General features: G+C 36.5%; 1 non-coding gene across 1 annotated transcript; it reads left to right on the top strand.

Moving 5' to 3' along the window:
* The first annotated feature begins 3,874 nt into the window (after window positions 1–3,874).
* On the top strand, window positions 3,875–3,980 carry LOC124889938. Its single transcript, XR_007048850.1, has one exon. It is a non-coding gene; the product is annotated as a small nucleolar RNA R71 (small nucleolar RNA).
* Window positions 3,981–5,821: the final 1,841 nt, after the last annotated feature.

The following is a 5,821-nucleotide window of genomic DNA, read 5'->3' as shown; positions in this document are numbered from 1 at the left end:
ACCTACCTTTGTACATTATCTTAGCTAACCCCATTGAGCCTTTATCTTGTTCTTTTGTTAGCCTCATATGTAGCCTATTCCTTTCTTTAATAGACTATAATTTGATCCAAAAGCTCCTAAGCGCTTTAATGTAAAATCAATGTGAGTTAGGAGTTTGACAATAAGAGAAAAAAGGTAAAATTGATGCCCCAAAGTCTAGTTATTGGCGTGAGCAATTGATGTGGTTGGGAGTAGCTAAAATTGTTGAAAAATTTTAAAATTTTATCCCGGACATGTTACAATGAACCTGTTTTAGCCCTGGTCCTTCTTGGATATTGTGCACCTCAACTAAGGCAAATTGCATAAGTTGAGGGTGGCTATTATAGGGGTACGTAACGTGAAAAGGGTGGAAAATAAATAAATAAATAAATATACATATATATATATATATATATGAAAGGGTTGCATACTCCCACTATATTGTTATTAATTGAGCTTAATGAGTTAGGGTGAAAAGCAAATCTGTGAAGATAGCAGAAGTGGAAGTTGGTAGTCAGAGATTGGTCTTGATTGCATAATGTAGTGTATTAAAGCGCTTAGGGAAGATAGTAACTATTTCTGGCCAAAATAGTTCCTACCCATCCTTTAGCCTGCATTAGAACCCGTAAAAGACCTATATGATCCTAATCTTAGCATTCTGATATTAGTGGAGTATTACACTAAGGGCAAGTATATGGTCATCAGTTGTAATTTGAGAATTCTTTGTGAGAGTGAGCGCAACTTGATTCTTGTACCCATTTTGTTAGAAATTGCGTGAGCGATTATGGGCAACTTTCTTGTTGTGAGGGCACATGGTTGATGAAGGTTGGGTAATTTATATAATTTCTATGCTTAACTGATATACATGAAATTTCCAACTTAATGAGTCTATTCTTGAGGGTAGGTTGTCTCTAGTAATGATTCCTGAATCTACTTCTTGTTCATAATTGTTGTGTGAGCCTATTTGAGCATCTTGACTTCCTTTGTGGGTGCTAAGGCTTGTGTAGTAAGTATAAATGGATATGTTGTTCTAGGACAAACAAAGCTTTAAGTTTGGGGTGGTGATCTTGGGTGTATATAGACACCTAAGCACCATAATTTATCCATATTTTAGCTATGTTTAGAGAATAAAGTGCCTAGTTTCTTATGTTTTTACTCTACTTCTATGTAATTGAGCTAACCGTTGTGATTAGCATGATTTCAGGTATTAATGAGGTATATGAAGATATTATGGGACTACGGAATGTGGATGGCATATGACACAAGAGAGAGTAAGATTGGTACTAATGAGGAAGATCACGGCACTTTGGGGACCTGTGGATAGCAGAGGAAACTTCACATAAAAGGAAAGCAGCTTTTGGACTGAATGTGATATATGGGAACTTTTTCCCAGGAAAACTCAACATGTTTAAATAGCTGAGGACTCAATAGCAATTTATTAGAGAAGGATGTTATTAAAAGCCTTATGGCTGAATTTTTAGATTATTCAATTATTTTGTATTTTTTTTTTGAGAGAGCAGAAAAGGGTGGCTTAGCTTGAGAGAGAGAAAAAAATGTTTTTTTGCTCTTGCTCTCAGTATTCGCACACCAAGATTGTCTTCTAGTTTTTGGTATGACGAATATTTCTATTGTTATTTTCATTCTATTCATAAGTAACTAAGTTTATTAGTTAGGGTTATGGAAGCATTGTAGCATATAATCTATTACATTGGGTTTTGAATTCATTATGCATTGATTTGTTTACATCATACTCTCTTCGTTTATCTTGAATTCTCGTGGGTTCAAACATAGAGGATCTTTCTTAAAATGAAACTTTTTTGAAAGAAAGGTTGTTTTTTGGAAAGGAGAGTAGTGACCAGAAAATAGGATGACCAACCCCTATTTCATATGTTAATGCCTTAGAAGGATTAACTACTTGGAGATTTCTTATTGGTTTTGATAAACTCTTTTGATTCGAGAGAACTAAAGTGAATTAGTCCTTGATGGTTGAGAAACACTAGGATTATGTTATTAAATACAATACGTTTCTCTATAAGGATGATGCATGTATGAATTCGTAAAGCCCATAGTTAGAAAGTATTGAAAACTACAAGGTGGACATGACCCTAGCTTGGTCTTTCTCTGAATTTGAATACTACTACACTTATTTCATCTTGTTAAACTGAAACCATTAATTTGTGAACTGAATAAAATCCCCCCTATTTATTTTACATAAAAGAACGATTAAAAGTCAACTAATCTGCATACAACTTAATTAGCACCATATTCCCTGTGGGATTCGACCCCAACCTAGTTGGGTTATATATTTGACAACAACCGCTTACTCTCTCATAAGAGAGGTGTAGTTTAGTCATATTAGGTGTTTCATCTGGTGAGGCCACAAGGGTTGTCCAATTTATAAAGATGAATCCTCCTACTTTTACTAGTGTGAAGGTGGAGGAGGATCCTCCGGATTTCTTGGATGAAATGGAGAAAATCTTTAGAGTAATGCAGGCCATGAATGTGGAAGGGATGAATTTCTCTACTTACCAGCTTAAGGATATGGCGTGCCAATGGTACGAGGAATGGGATAGGGCGAGAGGTGATTTTGAGAAGATGACTTCGTGGGATACATTCTCTACACCCATGGGTAACTTATTTGGTTGCACCATTAACAAGATGCTTCTTTGAATCTCATGAATGGACTCTATCAACGAGATATTAATTGATAGATTGCTAACATTAGAAAGGAACGTCTTGAATTTGGCTTTGTCCTCCTTATTTTTAAGCCTTTGAAGGAATGGGGGAGGAACCTTCATGGTAGGATACGGATCACTTTACAATTCATCATTCTCAACTACCTTTGGATCTCCCTCTTCATGAATTATTTCTTCCATTATCATTGGTTATTTTTCATCCCCTTCTTGTGACTTTGAGCCTCCTCATTTGAATCAACCACATGTTTATTCTTCATATTTTTTTGTTCAACATTGGCCTCTTTTTCAACTTCCACCCCATGATCACCAAGGGTTTTGCCACTCCTATTGACAATTGGCAATACTTGAGCAACATTTTTCAGATTCACAATAGTATCACTAGGAATTACCTTCTTTTGTCTAGCTTTAAGTTGAATGGATTTTGGCAAATTTGAGTCTCCAATTATTTGATTGAGGAAGAGTGTGATACAATTGTTTGGGTGATTTGTGAAAAGCCTACTTTCAATTCTCAGACCAACTTGTCTGTTCCCTCCACTCTCATCAAGATCCTTGCTAACACATCCTCGATCTTGAATTTTTCTGGATCAACGGAATTAGACTCTTTTCCTTTTACTCAATCAAAGGCAGGTACATATCAATCATACTCCCTTTCATTATCTCTCCAATCATAATCTCTCTCCCTATCACGTCAATCTCGTTCTCTTTCACGATCGGTACAACTTTTGTTCCCACCTTGCCTTTGATAGGATGGGTAGGAACCCACAGGATAGTTAGCCAAATACCTAATTTATTCATAAAACTTCTTGGCATCTTCTTCAACATATCCCTCGTATTCCACGGCATTTACCATTTTTGTTGGTGCATCTATCACATGCTTCATTAGGAGCTCTAATTGCGTCATTAATTTTGCCATGTTTTCCTCCTTCTCTTCATCTCTCTTCCTTTGCTCTTTATTAGCATAGGAGGTGGTAGGGGACCCTTTAGCTACCTCAGTGTCTTGGGTATGCCACCCTCGATTTTGCTTAGTGACTTACTCAAGCAAGTTTGTACAAACATTATAAGATAACTTAACAAGTGAACCCCCAGCCGCATTATCCACCACTATTTTGTTTAGTTGACCCAAAGCCCGATAGAAGATTTGGAGAAGCATCTTCTCCAGGACCTCGTGGTTAGAACATTGCATAAGATTTCTATTAAATCTCTCCCACGCCTCATATATAGGCTCTCCATTCAATTGATGAAAGTGTATGATTTCATCACGCAATTACATCATCTTTGATGGTGGGAAGTATCAATCTAAGAAAGCAATGGTAAGTTTGTACCATGATGTGATTGACTCGGTGGAAAGAGATCATAGACACAATACCGCCTCACCCATTAGAGAAGATGTAAAGAGGCATAACCGGATGGATTCTTGTGAGATGTGAGCAATGTAGAAGGGGTCACACACTTTCAGAAAATTCTTCAAATGCAAATTGGGGTCTTCATGAGCTTGCCCCACAAACAAACCTTTTATTTGAAGCATGTGCAACATAATACTCGTGATGTGGAATACCTCATTCCCCTGATTAGGTTGGATATGGATATCACTCGCACATCCAACATCATGGAGTTGTTCTTCATTATCAAGGGTCCCGGCATTACTTGCATGGTCACTCATTGTGTCGTAGACACTATTTAAATCACCTAAAAAGAAATTAAAAAAATAAATAACAACCACTACAGGTAAATCCAAAGCTACTATCAACACCGCATAAGCAAAAACTAAGCTTCACTTCCTAACAATGGTGCCATTTTAATCATGCTCAACTTACTCCGTGAATTTATGGAAAAGGAAATCATTGTCAAATATAATAACCCAACGTGAGTTTGGGGTCAAATTCTTGAGGAGAGCATCAAGTCTTCAATTTCTATGGGTATTGAAAGGGTCTAAGTGTAAACCATTAGTGTAAATGAACTGAAATACATAAAGTAAAATTTAGGGGGGTATGGTTTTGAAGGGTTGCTTTACAAAAATATGCTAAAACTACCAATTAAAGGCAACAAGTGTTAATCAGATTTCAATATGAGACAAGTCTTGGGATCATTTCTTCATAGGGGAAAATAATGCATCGGTTCATTATTATCAAATGCAAATTCTAGTTAATGATTACATGGTTAGGCTAGGTTAGGGGTTCTTGATTCTAGTTTGTCAACCAATCCTCAAGATTATCATACATGGACCATTTAGGATACCTCATGGATGTGGCAAGAGAATCCACCCTATACCTCAATTGAGCATCCCTATTTCTAGGAAGATGCCCAAGACCTAGATAATTCTCAATCAACCCTTATTTCTAAGATAATGAAAATGGATTAAGCTACATCTAACTATTGTTTACTAATGCTTTGTCACCCATATCCCTCTTTCAAGGATGATATAGGATCCAAAAGTATACTCACATCTCTTTTTCAGGGATGATGTGAGTTTTTGAGAATTTGGGGTTTTCACCCACAAATTCCAACACAATCAAACAAGCATTAGTGAAACTCATCATCATAAACCAAGATTATACACTAATAAATCACAACCCACACATATTTGCACCCTATTTCAACATAATCCCAATATAAATGTTTAGCTACTCATGAAGTTAGGGAAAAGAATTATACAAAAATGATCATTCAATGCTTCTATTGAAGATTTCTACATGAGTATTCTTCAATATCAAACTTCAATTACAACCAAAACTACTTGAGAAATTAGCCACAATAAGTTTCCCAATTTGGTAGGGTTTCAAATTATTCAAGGTTTAATTCTAGTTGGGAAGATACCAAAAAATAAAAAGGTTTTTTCTCTATATGGTATTTAGGGTCGGATCTATGAAATTACAAAACTGCCCCTTGGTATAAACCCGTGCTATCGCGATCGCCCTCTATCGATTGCGATCGCGACTCCCACAATTGTGATGAGTCCATTGCGATCACTGATGCTGACTGATTTTGACTGGCCATGATCGTTACCCTCAGACCGTGATAGTGGTAACTGAGGTTAGATCCTTCTCCTATTTTTCCAACTTTTGTACTTCTCTTTCCTTTTTTATCCCTTTTTATCTCACTCCACTTTT

Source organism: Capsicum annuum, chromosome 12 (genome assembly GCF_002878395.1).
Source record: "Capsicum annuum cultivar UCD-10X-F1 chromosome 12, UCD10Xv1.1, whole genome shotgun sequence".
Taxonomy (NCBI): Eukaryota; Viridiplantae; Streptophyta; class Magnoliopsida; order Solanales; family Solanaceae; genus Capsicum; species Capsicum annuum.
This window is presented reverse-complemented; position numbering and strand designations above follow the sequence as displayed.